Below are 19480 nucleotides of genomic sequence, written 5' to 3'. Positions count from 1 at the left end.
CCTTGGGATCTTGTATCTCCTTGTTGTTGTTGTTGTTAGTTGCAAAGTCGTGTCCAACCCATCGTGACCCATAGACAATGTTCCTCCAGACCTTCCTGTCCTCTACCATCTTCTGGAGTCCATTTAAGCTCACGCTGACTGCTTCAGTGACTCCATCCAACCACCTCTTTCTCTGCCATCTCCTTCTTCTTTTTTGCCCTCAACCATTCCCAGAATTAGGCTCTTCTCCAGGGAGTCCTTCCTTCTCATGAGGTGGCCAAAGTCTTTGGGTTTCCTCTTCAGGATCTGGCCTTTTAAAGAGCAGTCAGGGTTGGTCTCCTCTAGGACTGACCGGTTGGATCGCCTTGCAGTCCAAGGGACTCGCAGGAGTCTCCTCCAGCACCAGAGTTCGAAGGCCTCCATTCTTTGGCACTCAGCCTTCCCTGTGGTCCAACTTTCACAGCCACAAATTGCAACTGGGAAAACCACTCCGCGCACTTTTGTTGGCAGGGGGATGATGTCTCTGCTTTTGAGTATGCTGTCTAGATTTGCCATAGCTTTCCTCACCAGGAGCAAGTGTCTTTTATTTCTTGGCTGCAGTCCCCACCTGCAGTGATCTTGGAGCCCAGGAAAATAAAATCTGTCACTACCTTCATTTCTTCCCCATCTATTTGCCAGGAATTGAGCGGGCCAGATGGCCTGATCTTAGTTTTCTTACTGTTGAGTTTCAAGCCAACTTTTGTACTCTCCTCCTTCACCCGCATCAAGAGGCTCATTAGTTCCTCTTCACTTTCTGCCATTAGAGTGGCCTCATCTGCATATCTGAGGTTGTCGATATTTCTCCTGTCAATCTTAATTCCAATTTGTGATTCATCTAACCCCGCCTTTCTCATGATGTGCTCTGCATATAAGTTAAATAGGCATCTCCTTACATCACGCTTATTTAATCTTAAGTATTTCATCTACCACAACATCTATCTCTTGTTGTTGGATCTCTAGAGCAGGGGTCGCCAACCTTTTGGACCTCAGGGACCACCAAACTCATAATTTTAAATCCTGCAGTCCACTAATATGAATTTTGACTGACGGTGATTTGCTGACATTGGTGGGAAAGTCGGTCCCATATTCCAAAGCTGCAGTAGTCACAGGACTGGCCCTTTGGTCATCCCGGAGCAGCATCCCAGGTGCACCGGCCTGCCATGGACTGGAGGAGCTACTCTGGGATGACCGAAGGGCCAGTCCTATGACTACTGCAGCTCTGGAATGTGGGACCGACTTTCCGACCAACGTCAGCAAGCCACTCCAGGGCGGATTTTCCTCCCCTGCCATTGGTCTTCCAGTTCCAGCTCATGTGGCTCTACTCAAGGTTTGCGCTCGGCCGAAGGGTGAGGGCCAGTGGGTGGGTGGACCCTGTGGGCAGCACAGCCTGTGCAGCCTGGCTTAATTGCTTTGGGGGGAGGGTGCTTTGGGGAGGACATTTCTCTGCAGACCACCAGTGGTCCCCAGCCACCAGTTGGTGACAACTGCTCTAGAGCACCCCTCCATAATTCTTTCATCACTTTTGGGAGAACTTTCTCTCTATTTTCTTCTATATTTTGAGCTCTTAAAGAATAGACTATCTGTTCCATTAAAAACTGTGATTTTTCTCTGCTCCCTGGGAAAAGTCGAAGAGATCCTATTTATCTGAAGCGTCTCTGTCTAGAAGACATCCAGATTCAGCATCCAACAGAAGCAAGCAGAAGAAGTTGGGGGCCAGCCTTTAAGTAGGGTCTCCTGCTTGGGCCTGGGGTTGGACTAGATGACCTACAATGTCCATTCAACTCTCTTAATCTGTTAGAAGTACAACCAATCTCCTGCATGCAAGATAAAATATTTCCTGTCATTCCTTGTGTCTCCTTTGATGACTTTAGTTTTTATTTATGTACAGGTTAGTCCTTGACTTAACAAAAGTTCACTTAGTGACTGTTCAAAGTTACAACGCCTCTGGAAAAATTGACTTATGACTATTTTTCACCCTTACAGCCATTGCACCATCCTCCATGGTCATGTGATTAGAACTGGGAAGTTTAACAACTGGTTCACATTTACTTTACTTTATTGTCATTGGACATTGTAGAAAGAAATTAAATACCATTTTCAGTGTACATTATGACTATAAAAATAAAACACTAACACACCTCCTTCGCATTCTATACAATTGACTTGAAAACCCCTGATATTGCATTCATATTGCACTATACAGTAGAATTCAACAGAGCTACTGCCCTGGGATAGAAGCTGTTTCTCAGCCTATTTGTCCTTCTTTTTAATTATCCTGTACTGTCTGCCAGATGGCAATAGTTCAAAAAAAGGATTTCCAGGATGAGATGGATCTTTGAATGTTTTGAACTTTCTTAAGGCAGCGGGAGCTATAAAGCTCTTCCAAAGAGGGGAGAGGGCAACCCATGATCCTCTGGGCAATGACGTTAACCCTCTGGAGTGCTGTCCTATCTGCCCCTGTGCAATTGGCAAACCAGACATAGGTGCAGTAAGTTAAGATACTCTCTATGGTGCAGCGGTAGAAGGTCCCCAGCAGTTTTCCATTCAGTTGTTGTTTTCTGAGAAGTCTCAGGTGGTAAAATGTGAGCACCCCAGGTCAGGTCCTCTTTTAGGGTAAAACCCAGAAACTTAAAACTGGCCAGTTGCTCCACTTGGTCTCCATGGATAAGGAAGGGCTGGATGTCTCATCTGTTCCTTCTATAATCCACTATAAGCTCCTTGGTCTTATTGGTGTTGAGGACCAAGTTATTGTCTTCACACCAAGAAAGCAACCGGTCAACCTCATCTCTGTAGGCAGACTCATCTACCTCAGAGATGAGTCCCACCACTGTTGTATCATCTGCAAATTTAGCAATAGCATGACTAGCGTGAGTCATGCACATAAAGAGGATAGAGTAAGAGACTCAACATGCAACCCTGTAGTGTACCAGTATTAAGAATAAGGGCTGAAGAGGTATGATTACCTAATCTGATCCTCTGTGAGCGGCCAGGCAGGAAATCCATAATCCAAAAGCAGATTGAATAAGAAAGACCAAGGTCCAGAAGTTTAGACACTAATCTACGTGGAAGAATTGTGTTAAATGCAGAACTAAAATCTACAAAAAGCACCCTCACATAGCACCCCCCGCTGTTCTATGTTCTATTTATTTGTTTATTATATATCTATGTTCTTTTTTAAAGAAAGTTATTTGTTCAAAGTTTCAAAAATTTAAAAAAGAGAAACGAGTTCTCACATTTTACAGCGATATCATAACATTGTATATGTCCTTTAGTTCCAATTAGATCCATTTACCATAGATATATTTGTAGCTAATATACTAGTTCCTTACTTACTATACTACAGTTAAAGTACAATACTTATTTATCTACATTACTTTACATATATACACATAAGTCATACATCATATTCTTCTTTGAGATTTCTTTAGTCATTTTCACAAACATCTTTACTCCTTTTTTTTAGCCATTTATACCATAAGTTCCATCTCGTAAAATATTCTTCTTCCCTGCTTTTTAATGACATTGTTGGTCTAATCATTTCTGCGCATGGATGTATCTTATTAATTACTGCTAGATCTGTGGGCGTCACGGTCAGTTTCCAGTTTTGAGCATGAAAAATTCTTGCAGCAGTTATAATATGTAGTATTATAGGTGTTGGCATTTCTTATCCCACGTCGGTTCTGACATACCTAGCAGAAAGATCTCTGGCTTAAACTTAATCTTTTGCTTTGTTAATTCCTCCAACCATGCTTGAATTTTGAGCCAGTACTTTTGTACTTGGGGACACGTCCAGCACATGTGAAAACATGTTCCCATCCCAAACATGGCTGTGATTGCACTTCCAACATTTTGGTGACAGGTGTGGGGACAATCTATCTATGTTCTATTTACGACGGTCACAGCTGATTCCCCTTTTGCGACCTTCTGAGTCTGACTTACAACCACAATCGAGCCCAACATTTCTGCCATGAAAGCGAGACAGTTGTTAAGTGAGTTTTGCCCCCATTCTGGACTTTCCTTGCCACATTCGTGAAGTGGATCACTGCCGTCGGTAAGTCAATCACCCGGTTGTTAAGCGAATCCGGCTTCCCCCATTGACTCTGCTCATCAGAAGGTCGCAAAGGGGCCCTGGGACACGGCAACCATCATAAGTATGAGTCAGTTGCCAAGCGTTTAAATTTTGAGCACATGACCCTGGGGGAGGCTGCAAAGGTCGTAAGGGTGAAAAACAGTCGTAAGTCCCTTTTTTTTCAGTGCCGTTGTAACTTTGAATGGTCACTAAATGAACGGTTGTAAGTCAAGGACTTACCTGTATTAAAGTGTAAGGCGAGGTAGGCCATTGGTTTGGGGTACTGCTCGTAGAATGTGTCAATTTGACCAGTTGCTAACTAAATGGTTATAACTCAAGGACTAACTGAATGAGTTAAAGTGGGCTCTCCTGCCTGAGCAGGGGGGGTGGATTTGATGACCTCAAAGGTCCCTTGGAAATGGGTGTATATGTAATATGTGAATAAAGGTGGGAGGTTGAGCCCTGAGAACAATTGGAGCTCACTGTGTTTCCATCTTGTAGACATTCCGCTAATTTCCAAAGAAGTTGCTGGCTCCTCTCCTCTCCTCTCCTCTTCTCTTCTCTTCTCTTCTCTTCTCTTCTCTTCTCTTCTCTTCTCGTCTCGTCTCGTCTCGTCTCCTCCCCTCCTCTTTCCTTCCTTCCTTCCTTCCTTCCTTCCTTCCTTCCTTCCTTCCTTCCTTCCTTCCTTCCTTCCTTCCTTTCTTTCTTTCTTTCTTTCTTTCTTTCTTTCTTTCTTTCTTTCTTTCTTTCTTTCTTTCTTTCTCCTTGCTTCTTTTGCTCTGGCACAACCAAGAGAGTGATACTGGAGGGGGCAAAGCATTTCTATTTCTTTTTGTAAGGCAAGGCTTTATACTGTAAGCAGTGGAGTTCTAACTTGCAAAGGCAGGCTGGGTTTGTTGAACTGTAACATGACTACCTGTTCTCATGCGTGACTGAGGCTTTGTCATGGAGTTTAAGCTCTGCCTGGACCTCCTCCCTTTGATCTTTTGAAAAAGGTTGCTCTTAAGGTGGCTGCTTCTCCACCATAGGAAGCATCAGACCTGGTGGCAGTGTACAAATGTAATTGTATTTTGATCGTATGTCTCTTGGGTGCCAGGAAAGTTTCTTCAGGGAAGAAACATGTTGGATCTTTCTTCCTTCCTTCCTTCCTTCTTTCCTTCCTTCCTTCCCTCCCTCTCCCTTCCCTTGCCCTTCCCTCCCCTCCCTCATCTTCCTTTTTCTTTTCTCTCTCTCTCTCCCTTCTTTCTTCTCTCTCCCTTCCTTCCCTCCCTCCCTCTCCTTCTTTCCTTCCTTCCTTCCTTCCCTCCCTCCCTCTTCCTTGCCTTGCCCTTCCCCCCCCCCTCATCTTCCTTTCTTCCTTTCTCCGTCTCTCTCCCTTCTTTCTTCTCTCTCCCTTCCTTCCCTCCCTCCCTCTCCTTTCCTTCCTTCCCTCTGCCTTGTCTTGCCCTTCCCTCCTTCCTTCATCTTCCTTCCTTTCTCTCTCCCTCTCCTTCCTTCCTTTCCTCTCCCTTACCTTGCCCTTCACTTCCTTTCCTCCCTCCCTCCCTCTCTTATCTTCCTTCCTTCTCTCGCTCCCTTGCCTTCCCTTCCCTTTACTTTCCCTTCCCTTTCTCCCTCCCTCATCTTCCTTCCTTCCCTCTCCTTCTGCCTTGCTTTGCTTTGCTTTGCTTTGCTCCTTTCCTTTCCTTTCCTTTCCTTTCCTTTCCTTTCCTTTCCTTTCCTTTCCTTTCCTTTCCCTTTCCTTTCCTTCCTTCCTTCCCTTCCTTCCCTTCCCCTTCCCTTTCCTTCCTTCCCTTTCCTTCCCTTCCTTCTTCCCTTCCTTCTTTGTCTTCCCCAAAGATGCTAAGAGGAAATACTTCCTTCTGCTTGGTTGTCAAGAAAGTAATGGACAGGTGACTGCAGACCATGGGATATTTTTTTAAGGCAGCTCACTGGGGCACCCGTCCAAATGTTGACTAGTCAGGACAAAGAGAGCCATCCTTTTCTGCCCATGGAACTTTCAAAAAGAGGCTGGTGCCAGAGTTATGTAACCCCAGGGAGCCATAGTTTCACCCAGCAATTCAACTGTTTTTCAGCATCCAAAGGATGGCTAACTCTGATTGTTCTCCAAGTCAAGGTGTCGGTAAGGGATATCCCCCAAAAAGGCTACCGATTCCTTCAATTTTGGGAGAATGGAGAGGTGGAAATGATTCCATTCCCATGTCTATGGGTAGCACAAGACATTCCTTTCAACACTGTCTCAGCACTGATTATGTTACGTAGTTGGGTAATGAAACATCTGCAAGAAAACAAGGAAGCTCAGAGAGCACCAAGGACTCCTCGTTTTAACCCTGAGCTACAAATATTCTCCTTTATTACTACTGTGTAAAACTGTAGGGGAAAAAAAATCTGTTTGCTTTCTTAGTTTGCACAGAATAAACTATGGAAGAAAGTACATTTATTGCATCTTAAGCAAACAATTCCAAACTCCCAGGAGTGATATAAATGTCAACACAGCAGCCATTTTTCCAGGGCATTTTCTTCTTCCTTATGAAAGGCAGATCTCAGGACTATGTTGTGACTAAGAAAGAGAACTTAGTCACAGTTTGATTTTGCAAGACATCTGAGGATATCAATCTTGGAAAGAGATCTTGGCGGAACTAGGACTAGGATGAAAAGGCGTCTTGTCTTTGTTGAGCTAAACCCAGTTGCAAAATCCAGATATTACCACCGCATTAACCTCAACTCTCTGTTGTACTGCTCCCCCTCTTTTCCAGAAACAAACTACCCTGGAGTAATAATAGATAGCCATCGGTAGAATAATCTCCCACAATTTTGTCTAATCCTGGTAGCAGGAAGCCTTGATTTTCTGCTCCCCAATGAAAAATCGCACAACTCACCTGTCTGATATATTCTAGAAAGGGAAAGCCTTTGCTGAAGGATGATTAAATTAGTAAGAATGGAAATTTCACTGCAAAAACGTGTCTGTTGCTCAGCCTGAATTTTTGAATGAAAACCATGCACAAATATTATATGGGGTGGTGCTGGAAGGATACTCCCAGGATGAGTAATTCTTTACCCTCTGAGAATGGAGATTGTGATTTTAGAAATGGGGGGAAACAGCAGATTTGTGTAGCACTGATAATAGTTGTACCCAAGTCAGGTGAATTCTTTGGGAAGGAGCCAGAGCTGAGTCCGGGTTCTAGACTCCATGACAACTCACCATGCGTCTTTGGATCAGTTCATCCCTCAATTGGCTGTGGTTGTAGACTTGAAATAGGAGGAAAAACTTGCGTGTGCTGCCTTCAGCTCTTGGAGGAAATGTTGGGTTTCAATCTAATAAATAAAGGAAGCAAGCAAGTCAGAAGACATGATGAAACCTCCTTAATTGCATGACACTTGCACAGGCTTAACCATAATTTTAACTGGGAAACTGAGCATTTTAGACCAAGCCAATTAAAAAAAAAAAGCTAGAGAATTCCTGGAAGAGCAGCACTCAGACAAATCAATCATCAACGGGCACACAGAGATAAACAACGTCTACATACCATTCAAAAGAGGCAATCAGCAAGCCAAAAGGGAAGCATAAAGACCACAATATCTCCTCATGAGCAATCATTGACCAGAAGGGCAGAGAATGACATCAAGAGTAACATTAGACCAACAAACAAGAAGCAAACAATACCCTAATCAAGGAACTATTAGACAAACAAGCTAACGGTAAACAACAAACCCAATCAAGGAGCTACTAAGACCAACACTGATAGGGCAAACTGCTAGTATATAGACTAGAGGTCTCCAAACCTGGCAACTTTAAGACTTGTGGACTTCAACTCCCAGAATTCTCCAGCCAGCTGGCTGGAGAGTTCTGGGAGTTGAAGTCCACAAGTCTTAAAGTTGCCAAGTTTGGGGATGCCTGATAAAGACATGGAGCCAAGCCCTTTCTTCTAGCATTGATGATGTTACTTAGTTTGACAATAAAATGTCTTCGAGAAAACAACCAAGCTCAGAAGACCATCAAGGACCCTGCAAGAGAGTGTAATCGAGGTTCTGGCGACTGACAAACATTGCTGGTCTGAAATACCTTCATAGAATAACAGAGTTGGAAGGGACATTGGAGGTCATCCAGTCTACCCCCTACTTGATCAGGAGACCCTATATCATTTCAGACAGGGGGCTATCCATTCTCTTCTTGAAAGCCTCCCGAGATAGAGTGCCCACAACTTCTGAAGGCACTGCTTGATTGTTCTCACTTTCAGGGAATTTTTCAAATAGTTCTGGGATAATCCAGATGATCTTTCCATTTCATTTGCTGCTCGCTTCCTTTTTTTTAGCCTTACTCTGAAACAAAGCACGTCTCCTTGCTCTTTCACTTGGGCGGTTCTATGTGAAGGAAATGTCTTACACGTGTTGGTGTTTTTGTTTTGGTTCGCATCGTGGATGGAAATGGAAAAATTCAGGAGGTTAAACCGTTCTTAAAGTTCACATACGTGAATAGAAATTGGGCTCGGTGGGTGCTACGAAGAACAAAACCCAGATAGAAGGACTAATCAACAGAAGTTCATAGCAGTTAAGAAGGAGAGCCATTTCTCTTTCCCCCAGAAGTCCATGCCAAAAGACGTTGTTTTTAATGGAGTTGTCTGTCCATTTTTTTTAAATTTATGACCGAAGAAAGAAATGGAAGGAATGCTAATTCAACTGCAGATGACACAAAATTGGACGGGTGAGCTAAATACCCTGGATAATAGAAATAAAATTATATTAATGGTTTATAGAAATGGGCTGACAAGAACAAGAATCAAATTTAATGGAGAAATGTGCTGTTCTTCCCTCTGGAAACAGAAAACAAATTTAGAGGCATAGCTTGGTAATTATGCTTGTGAAAAATCCTCAGTTTGTTGCAAAACTAGACTGTTATGTAGCTACAAAAAAAAAAAAAAAAAAAAGGCAGAAATTTCCAGATTATTTTATTTGGTGTTGCTTAAGCACTCAACGGCATGCTGAGCTCAGTTCTGGGCACTGCAGCTTAAGGAAACAGACAACCTGGAAGAGATTTGGAAAAAGTGACCAAAAGGAACAAGATAATAATTTGTATGAAGAGGCTCTTTAAATTCCTGGAAGAAAATGAAGGTTTTTTTTAAAAAAAATTCAGTGTGGACACCAAATTGTGGGACAGATAACAGAAAACAGATAATCAGAGTTGGAAGGGACCTTATAGCTCATCTAGTCCAACCTCTTGCCCAAGCGGGAGACCCTACACCATTTCTGACAGATGGCAGTCCAGTCTCTTCTTGAGGGTCTTAAGTGATGGCGCTCCCACAACTTCCGAGGGCAACTTCTGTTCCATTGGTTGATTGTTCTCACTGTCAGAAAGTTTCTCCTTATTTCCAGGGTGAATCTCTTCTTATTCAGTTTCCATCCATTATTCCTTGTCTGGCCTACAGGAGCTTTAGAAAATGGCTTGACCAAGTCGAAGTCACACAGAAGTAGATTCTGACTGCATAACAGAAGAAACTTCTTAGCAGAACCTGGTATGCAGATGAGTTAGCCTACAAGTGGGAAAAACCTCTTTCAAGCTTACTTGAATTTGGATTTCTGTGCCGAGTTAAGACTTATCCTGGTGGCCCAAACAAGGTTTTCTAATTCTGTGAAACAAAAAAATAAATAAAATAATGGGTAACATTCTTCAAGATTAATCTTCTCTTCCAAATTTTTCAAATTCTTCAGTGGTGATCGACAAAAAGTATTTAACACCTCCAGATCCAAATGGTAGATTTTTGAAATAGAAAAAGGGATTCCCCTCCCCCCACTGTATCTGGTGAAAACAATTAAATTGGTAGGCAAAAGGTATTTCAATTGTCCCTCCTTTAATTTCTGTGACATCTGTTTTAACCTTATTTTTTTCTCGATGATCATAATGCCAGCCTTGCTACCAAGGACTGAATTCGATTTGGCTAACTTGACCTCACCAAATTCAGAAAGTGGTTCATTGTCCCAAGAGCTGCTTGGGCTCAGCATTATTGGGAAAATTAATTTGACTTGGAAATACGAAAGGGATATTTTACATATATCTGAAGACCTTTGTGAAACTTTGAATTGTTTCTCAGATTAGAATAAAAGGCATGTATGCAGAGTAAATTTGTACTAATAGCTTCTTATGAAGGCCCCTTTACAGTTACATATTTTGCCAGAATTTGAGGACAATTTATGGGAATGCAACTTTTTTGAAGTAAAATAAAACGTGCATATCCATCCTTATATGATTTGATTTGCTCGCTTATTACAGGTAATCATTGTCTTAGAACATTTTGTTTAGTGACCGTTTGAAGTTAGGACGGCACTGAAAAAAAGTGACTCATGGCCATTTTTCACAGTCCTTTGCAGCCTCCCCGTGATCATGTGGTCAAAATTCAGATGCTTGGCAACTGATTCATAGTTATGACCACTGCTGTGTCCTAAGGTCCTGTGATCCCCTTTTTGCGGCCTTCTGACAAGCAAAGTCAATGGGGAAACAGATTCACTTAACAACCGTGTTACTAATTTAACAACTGCAGTAGTTCACTTAACAAACGCAGCAGGAATGGTTGTAAAATGGGTCAAAACTCACTTTACAAATTGTTCACTTAGTAACATAAATTCTGGGCTCAATTGTGGTTGTGTAAATTGAGGGCTACCTGCATTTCTCTATTTTTTAAAAAAGAAATAATGCAGGAATTTAATGCCAAGTATGTTTTTTTTAAAACTAAACTCCACTGGCATTGGATTTATGTGCTTCCTGATCAAAAAGGTTAATTTAGCTGAAATTGTTGATGATTGTGCTAGACTTTTCTCCCCAGTTGTGTCTGTTATAGACTGGGTGAAACCAGGCTCAATAGCAGTAACAGTGAGAGGTATCCTGGAATCTTAGTGGACAACCAGCTAAATAGGAGCCAGCAGTGTGCAGCCACTGCCCAAAAAGCCAATGCAATCCTAAATTGCATTAACAATCAAGATCAAGTGAGGTACTAATACCACTCTATAAAGCCTTAGTAAGACCACAGCTAGAGTACTGCATCCAGTTTTGGTCACCACGCTATAAAAAAGATGTTGAGACTCTAGAAAAAGTGCAGAGAAGAGCAACCAGGAGGATTAGGGGACTGGAGACTAAAATGTATGAAGAACAGTTACAGGAACTGGGCCTGGCTAGTCTAAGGAAGAGAAGGACCAGGGAAGACAGGAGAGCAGTCTTCCAGTATTTGAGGGGCTGCCACAGAGAGGAGGAAGGGGTTAAGCTATTTTCTAAAGCACCCGAAGGCCAAACAAGGAACAATGGATGGAAACTGAACAAGGAGAGATTTAACTTGGAAAAAGGAGAAACTTTCTGACAGTGAGAACAATCAACCATTGGAACAGAAGTTGCCTTCGGAAGTTGTGGGAGCTTCATCACTGGAAGCTTTCAAGAAGAGATTGGACTGCCATTTGTCAGAAATGGTGTAAGGTCTCCTGCTTGGGAAGGGGGTTGGACTAGATGAGCTATAAGGTCCCTTCCAACTCTGATTATCTGTTATCTGTTGGATAGTCAGCTGACTGACAAACAATTAAGCAACCATAAGTTTTCCCTCTGCATCTAAAGCAGGCTTGTCCAACCCGCGGCCCATGGGCCGCATGCGGCCCAGGTCGCCTCGTAATGCGGCCCAATGCCCACCCCAACCATCGTGCCACAGCCAGCGAGAAGGAGGAAGAGAGGCAGGCGCGAGGCGGGGCGAGGCGAGCGCCAGGCCAAGCAGCAAGAGAAAAGGCGGGCGCCGTCAGAACGCCACCTCCTGCTGTTACCGCCACCCCTGCCGCTTCTGCCCCCGCCGCCACCCCCGCCGCTTCTGCCCTCGCCCCACCCCGCCACCCCTGCCGCCACCCCCACCACTTCTGCCCCCCCCACCCCTGCCCGCTTCTGCCCCTGCCCTGCCACCCCCGCCGCTTCTGCCCGCCATCACCCCGCCGCCCTTCTGCCCTGCCACTGCTGCTTCTGCCCCCGCGCCGCCGCCTCTTCTCCCGCCACGGCGCGGCTGCTTGGAGGCAGAACCCGCAGAAGCAGCAGCGGTGGCGGGGAAGTAGCGGGGAAGAAGCGATGAGGCGGCAGAAGCGGAGCGCAGCGGTGGCAGGGGAAGAAGCGGCAGGCGGGAAGAAGGGGCGGCGGCGGCGGCAGAAGCGGCGGGGTGGTGGCAGGGGCAGAAACGGCGGCAGAAGCAGCAGCGGTGGCGGGGAAGTAGCGGGGAAGAAGCGATGGAGGCGGCAGAAGCGGCGCGGGGCAGCGGTGGCAGGGGAAGAAGCGGCAGCGGGGAAGAAGCAGCAGCGGCGGCGGGGAAGAAGCCTGCCCCCGCCGCTGCTTCTGCCCCAGCCGCTGCTGCTGCTGCTTCTGCCTTCCAGTCCTGCCTCATCCAGCCGGGCTATTTGTAGGAGGAGGTAGGCGTGAGGCAGGCGAGCTCCCCGCAAAATTTGGCCGGAAAATAAACTGTGATAAAAACGGTGATAAAAATAAATAATTTTAAATAAATAATTAATAATAAATAATAAAAACATCTCACTAACTTTATTTCCAAATAAATTTAATATGTTAACTATGTTTTCTATGGTTTTTGGGGATGATTGGGTATCGTTACTGTTATTTTATTTTATGTGCGGCCCAAACCAAATTTTCATCTTCTAATGTGGCCCAGGGAAGGTGAAAGGTTGGACACCCCTGATCTAAAGCCTCCCCCAAGGAAACCTCTTGATGTGTCTCACTTTAGTCAAGATAGTTACGATAGCAAATTATGGGACATATTTAAATCCGACATGGGCAAGTGGGATGAATTAATTAGCCCCTTCAAAACCTGGGTATTTACATTTTCTTAATCTACTTCTGTAATTCGTATTTGGATGGGAAATATGAAACTTTGTAAAATGAACTTTATTTTTTTTACAAGCGTAATCCTCCTTGCTTACCTGCAGATGAAGTGCAAATATCCCTTGCAGCTCCAGATTATGCCTCTGAATTGCTAAGCAAATTCTAGCAACAGAAATGTTAGGCCCAATTGCAGTCGTAACCTATAATGCAGTCCTCAACTAACAGTTCCCGGAAAGCGTACCGCAGTTCAGACATTGGTATCAATGATTATGATGACCTTCTCTCTCATGCTGAGCCTGGAACTTGACTAAATCATCACCATCATCTTTTAATAATCCCTAGTGGTACAGTAGAGTCTGGGCAACTGAATGGAGCTAGCAGAGTGTTTTAATGGCCAGATGCCCTTCCTGTCGCCGATGCGGAGTTTTGTTCAGCAGATATATTCCCATAGTGCCCAGAGAGAGAGAAACGTCTGCCTCTACCTAGGATCGAACTCACAGCCTCTTGATTATGAGGTGAGAGCTCCACCTCTAGGCTATCGCACCACTCCTGGAACTTGGCTAAATAGATTCAATTAATTAACTAATTATTCTAACTGATTAGGAAGTGAGGGTGAAGATTCATTCTCCGGGCTTGTGGGTTGGTTTCCGAATGTTTCGTTACCAGGTTAGGTAACATCTTCAGTGGAGTTTAGGGGATGTCGGTGTCCTTCTGTTCATAAGGGCTTCAGGTATGGGTATATCAAGGGAGTGTCTTATATTGGATCTTGCGATGGGTCAGGTGTAAGTCATCCGTGAGAGTCTTGTGATGGGTCTTGTGATGGGGAGGTTACAACAGGTGAGGGGGGTGAAGTATGAGACTCGGAGGCTAGTGGCTAGGTTATCTGATTTCCCCAATGGGTCTCCCTTGCAAGTCCTGAGTGGACTGTTCATCTAGATTGCAACATTTTTACCAAATGCAAAATGCTCTTGGCTGAACGCCCAGAAGTTCAATTAAGCCTATTAAGAACTTTCCCTTGCTGCTGGTCTTTCTGAGGTTATTGGGGGCTCTCCAAACCCCACAGAGTCTTAGCTGGGGGCTCTCCCGAGCCCCTGCAAGCCCCCAGAAACCCACCCCTGGTTGCATCACTCTGGGGATAAAAAACGAAGAGAGAAAAATCTCTCACCTCTTCAAAACAGGCTAACATGATGATGAATGGGCCAGGACTTTTGCAAACAAGCAAGCGGTTGGAGCAGAAGGCGGAACCCATTAAGTTTTCCATGAATCCGTGATCTTCAAAATCTTCTGGTTCTCATCAGCAGAGCTATTTCATCCATGGAAAATGCTGCGGTCGTGAAGGCTTTTTCGTCTTAGGGATCTTAATCCGTAGTGAAATGCTAATTATCTCTCTTAAAAGAAAGTGTCAAAAGTGACCGCTGGTGCTAGGCGTGGAGTTCACCGCACACTTAGCTACTTATAGAGGGCAAAGGATTGTAGGAAGGGGAACACAATCCAGAAAACTGGGTGATGTGGCAGGAATGTTCCTGCTAGTTAGACAACCGATGGGGGGAATGCAGGGCTGAACTTTTTCCTGTGGGAAAAATAGAAAAAAAAGAAATTCCTACATCTTTGGGACAAACTATGCAGTCTTGATGCTAGGAGTCCTTCATAAGGAAGGAACATTTATTTTCCCCGGCTTGTAGTTGAACTAATATAGTTGAGAATTGACAGCATGAAATAACCGAAAACTACACTCAAATTTACCGGTTTGTAGATTTGGCATTAGATTTGATAACTGGATGGCCAAGGACTTCTGAAACAGCCTAACAGCAAAATTGTTCATCAGAGGACAACAACTAGAATTGTTTTGGTTACACAACTAATTCTGACCATCGAGCAGTCCTATTTTTAGCCACTTTGTGAAAGTTGGGTGGCTACTCACAAACAAGTCACTCTAATTTGATTACTTAATATACTACTTTAAATCTAGAGACATGCTGTTAAATACTCCTGGCAGGTTTTCCCCGCTCTCACACATTTCTATTCTTATAGAACAATAAAATATTTTATGACAAATGAAGTTTATTTTCATAAAGTGTCATTTCTTCGCTAAAAAAAAATCACGTCTAGACAAAACATAGAATCTATTGGGGTTTTCTTTTCCATAAAAGGCAATCTGCGCAGTGACAGAATTTGACTTGTTCTTGTGTTGGGTTGGCATTATGGAAAGCTAGATTTTCTCTTCCAAATCTAGCTAACATTTTATTGTGTGATGTATACTTTGAGTGGGTGGACTCATTCATTCAAAGAATCTGCAAGAATGAGAGGTTAGCACTCTTGCCTAAACCATTCCACATCTCTTGTACCAATAAAGGAGAATATTTATCGCTCATTTATTGAAATGAGAGGTCCTTGGGGCCTCGGAGCTTGGTGCTTTCCTTGAAGACGTTTCACTACACCAACTAGGTAATTTCATAATAACAGAAATAACAGGATAACGGAAAGGATGTTTGAGATATTCTAGTCCAATCTCCTGATCAAGCAGGATATCCTATACCATTCTGGATTGGACAATGGTTGTCCAATCTTTCCTGAAAAACTTCCAGTGTTGGAGCGTTCACAACTTCTGGAGGCAAGCTGTTCCGCTGGTTAATTGTTTTCACTGTCAGGAAATTTCTTCTTAGTTCTAGGTTGCTTCTCTCCTTGATTGGTTTCCACCCATTGCTTCTTGTCCTGCCTTCAGGTGCTTTGGAGAATAGCTTGACTCCCTCTTCTTTGGGGCAACCCCTGATGGAAGACTGCTATCATTGCCACTCCTGGTCCTTCTTTTATCAAACTAGACATACCCAGTTCCAGCAACCGTTCTTCATATGTTTTAGCCTCCAGTGCCCTAATCCTCTTTGTTGCTCTTCTCTGCACTCTTTCTAGAGTCTCAACATCTTTTTTAACATCGTGGTGACCAAAACTGGATGCAGTATTCCAAGTGTGGTTTTACCAAGGCCTTATAAAGTGGTATTAACACTTCATGTGATCTTGATTCTATCCCTCTGTTTATGCAGCCTAGAACTGCGTTAGCTTTTTTGGCAGCTGCTGCACACAGCTGGCTCATATTTAAATGGTTGTCTACTAGGCCTCCAAGATCTCCCTCACAATTACTACTATTGAGCCAGGTACCACCTATACTGTACCAGTGGTGGGATTCCATTTTTTTTACTACTGGTTCTGTGAGTGGGGCTTGGTGGATGTAGCTTGATGGGCGTGGCAGGGAAGGGTACTGCAAAATCCCCCTTCCCTCCCCACCCCACTAACCTGCTTTCCAGCTCCATTCTCCTGTGCAGGGCAACCAAAGGAGACCCAGCGGATCAGCTGGGACTCAATGGGAGGCAGAGAAGAGATGGGGGCGGGGCCAGTCAGTGGCGGTATTGGCCAGTTCTCCAAACTACTCAAAATTTCTGCTACTGGTTCTCCAGAACTGGTCAGAATCCGCTGAATAGCATTTCTGATACTGTACTTGTACGTTTTGTTTTTCTTGCCTAAAAGTAGAACTTTACTTTTTTCACTATTGAATTTCATTTAGTTAGATAGTGCCCAATATTCAAGTCTGACAAGATTCTTGATTAGTTTCCACCCATTGCTTCTTGTCCTGCCTTCAGTTGCTTTGGAAAATAGGTTGCCCTCTCTTCTTTGTGGCAGCCCCTCAAATATTGGAAGACTGTTATTATATTGTTTCTAGTTTTTCTTTTCATTAGACTAGAGATACCCCATTTCTGCAACCGTTTTTTCAAATGTTTTAACTTCCAGCCACCTAAACATCTTCGTTGCTCTTTTCTGCACATATCACCCCTGCTGCCATTGTGCATTTCAACGCATATCATCAGTGCTGGTGTCATGCCTCATCAGCAGCACTGGTGATGTTACCGAGTTGGGTAATGAAACGTCTGCAAGAAAACAACCCAGCTCAGAGAGCACCAAGCACCCTTTGTGTCTCTTGTTCAAAACCTTTAGGGCAAGGCTGGGCAAACTCCCATCTTGCACCATCTATAAATTATTGTTATTTCTTTTTTGCTAGTGTATCCAAGCCAAGTAATGTGTTTTAAATTTGTACAGCAAGAGCATCTGTGGCATCGCTACAAGCGATTTGAATAACACATGATATTTTCTGAAATACTTTCACATTCTCTGAATTAATCCAAGTTAAGTCATCTAGAGTGCGCTGTCCACATTAAGTATGTCTGGACCGTTTGAGAATCATGCCGAAGTTTAAATATCTTTGTAAAATTCCTACAACTAGTCCGTTTTGGCTGTTCTACCAGATTGAGGGTTGTGGTTTATTTTCTGCCTAGGTTGATCTATTGCTAATCATATAAGTGTGTATATAATTGCATCCTTAAATGGAGTAATTAAGTTATATGGTTTCCCACTCTGGTTTTCTGCCTTCATTGGTGGGATTGGGTTAGGGTGGGAGAAACTGCAGGCTAATGAGACCAAGTCATGCATTGAACATTCCTAAATAGCACAAAAAATGCTAAGGAAGATCTTGGGAACTGTGGTTTCCATTCGTGGTCATGTGTGCCTTGTGTAATCTAGTGTCAGTTGCAGTTTTCCTATCCATTCACACATTATGGCTTCCCAATTTCCCTCCACCAAATTCTCTTCCGGATTGTAAGGTTTGAGTTTCACCTCCATTCACACACTACTACTTCAGCTACTCAGGTAGCTGATGGCAGAAAGATAGATCTCTGAGTGAATCTGTGATTCTGTGAACAACTCAATCTGCTGCCTGCTTTGCCTGATTTTGGGTAAAAGTAGCTTTTTTATATATAAAAAATCAATATTTACATAAATATTTATAATATTTACATACAAGCCATGCCCAGCCAGTCACATGATCACCAAGCCACACCCACAAAATAGGGCACGCCCATAAAACTGGTTGTTAAGAAATTTGAATCCCACCTCTGCCTCTGTGTGTATGTGTGGGGTGGGGGTGGGGAGAGAGAGGTTAGATCAGATCTCTCTCTCTCTCACCAATGTCAGCAAGCCACCGTCAGTCAAAATTCATATTTGTGGTCCCCGGGATTTAAAATTATGAGTTTGGTGGTCCCTGAGGTCCAAATGGTTGGCATCCCCTGATCTAAAGCAGGGAACTGCAAACTTGGCAACTTAAAGACACTTGTAGACTTCAGCTCCCAGAATTCCCCAGTCAGCCATGGTAGCTCGGTCTCAGTCAGATGTTTTACAGGATCCCTTGTAATTGTTGAGCTTGCTAAGAGTTGACCCTGAATGCCAACACCTAATGAAATCAAGGGAGTGTCGTGGCTCAGCCGTTAAAGATGCCGAGCTTGTCAGCTGGAAAGCTGACAAAGCCGGGTTTGAGACCCATGTGTCACATGATGGGATGAGTTCCCGTTCCTTGCTCCAGCTTCTGCCCAACCTAGCAATTCAAAAGCATGTAAACGCAAGTGGATAAATAGGTGCCACTTCATTGGGAGGGGAGCAGCGTTCTGTGCACCTTGGCATATAGTCATACTAGCCACACGACTACAAAAATATCTTTAGACAACACTGGTTCCCTTGGCTAAGAAACGGAGATAGGCACAGCCCCCTAGAGTTAGATACAACTGGACAAGAGACATTTTTACCTTTACTTTAAAAGTTGACACTGACGTGATGACATCTAATGAAATCATGACATTATTGTGAAGAAGACAGATAACTGGTATTTGGTAAACTGGCAGCTAGTTTAAACAACCCAGTCAGAGGGTATCAATATCCTGGAAGCTAGTATTGACTGGAGTCCCCAAGAGCTCCCTTTTTGCTTCCAAATGCTATTCCAAACGTTTAAATGACCCGCAGGATGCAGTGTAAGGGATGCTCATTAAATGCACAGATAAACATGGGCAAAAGTCACAGGATAAAGTGACCTGGTCAGGTTGGGTGAGCTCCAAAAGGAACTCGCTGAGTGGTGACAAAAGTTAAACAGCTTCACATGACTATATGACTACCTTCCTGTCAGTGGTGGGATTCAATTTTTTTTTATTACTGGTTCTGTGGGCGTGGCTTTGTAGGCGTGGCATGGCTTTGTGGGCATGGCAAGGGAAGGATACTGCAAAATCCCCATTCCTTCCCCACCTCACTAACCTGCTTTCCAGCCCCTTCCTCCTGTGCAGGGCATCCAAAGAAGATCCAGCCGATCAGCTGGGACTCAATGGGAGGCAGAGAAGAGATGGGGGCGGGGCCAGTCAGAGGTGGTAGTTGCCGGTTCTCCGAACTGCTCAAAATTTCCACTACTGGTTCTCCAGAACTGGTCAGGACCTGCTGAATATCACCTCTGCTTCCTGTGTGCCTTATGCTCAGGGGTGGGATTACATTTTTTTAACAATCGGGTCTATGAGCATGGCTAGGTGGGTGTGGCCATGTGACTAGGTGGGTGTGGCTTCTTTTTTTTTTCAGCAGCAGCACACATTCTCAGCTCTGGTTTTTTGGTCTCCTGGGTCTCAGGGAAGCCTCCTGGGGTGCGTTTTTGCTCCCAGGAAGCTTCCCTGAGGCCCAGGAAGGCAAAAAGCGGAGCA

At 44.0% G+C, this 19480-nt stretch overlaps 1 protein-coding gene across 8 annotated transcripts in view; it reads left to right on the top strand.

Moving 5' to 3' along the window:
* Positions 1–19480, top strand: part of NTF3 (neurotrophin 3) — an 86039-nt gene that overhangs the window by 65156 nt on the left and 1403 nt on the right. The window lies entirely within an intron of this gene.

This window comes from Pseudonaja textilis, chromosome 5, assembly GCF_049901715.1.
Source record: "Pseudonaja textilis isolate UNSWEBS1 chromosome 5, rPseTex1.2, whole genome shotgun sequence".
NCBI lineage: Eukaryota > Metazoa > Chordata > Lepidosauria > Squamata > Elapidae > Pseudonaja > Pseudonaja textilis.
The sequence above is the reverse complement of the archived record's forward strand: the minus strand, read 5'-3'. Positions and strand labels throughout refer to the sequence as shown.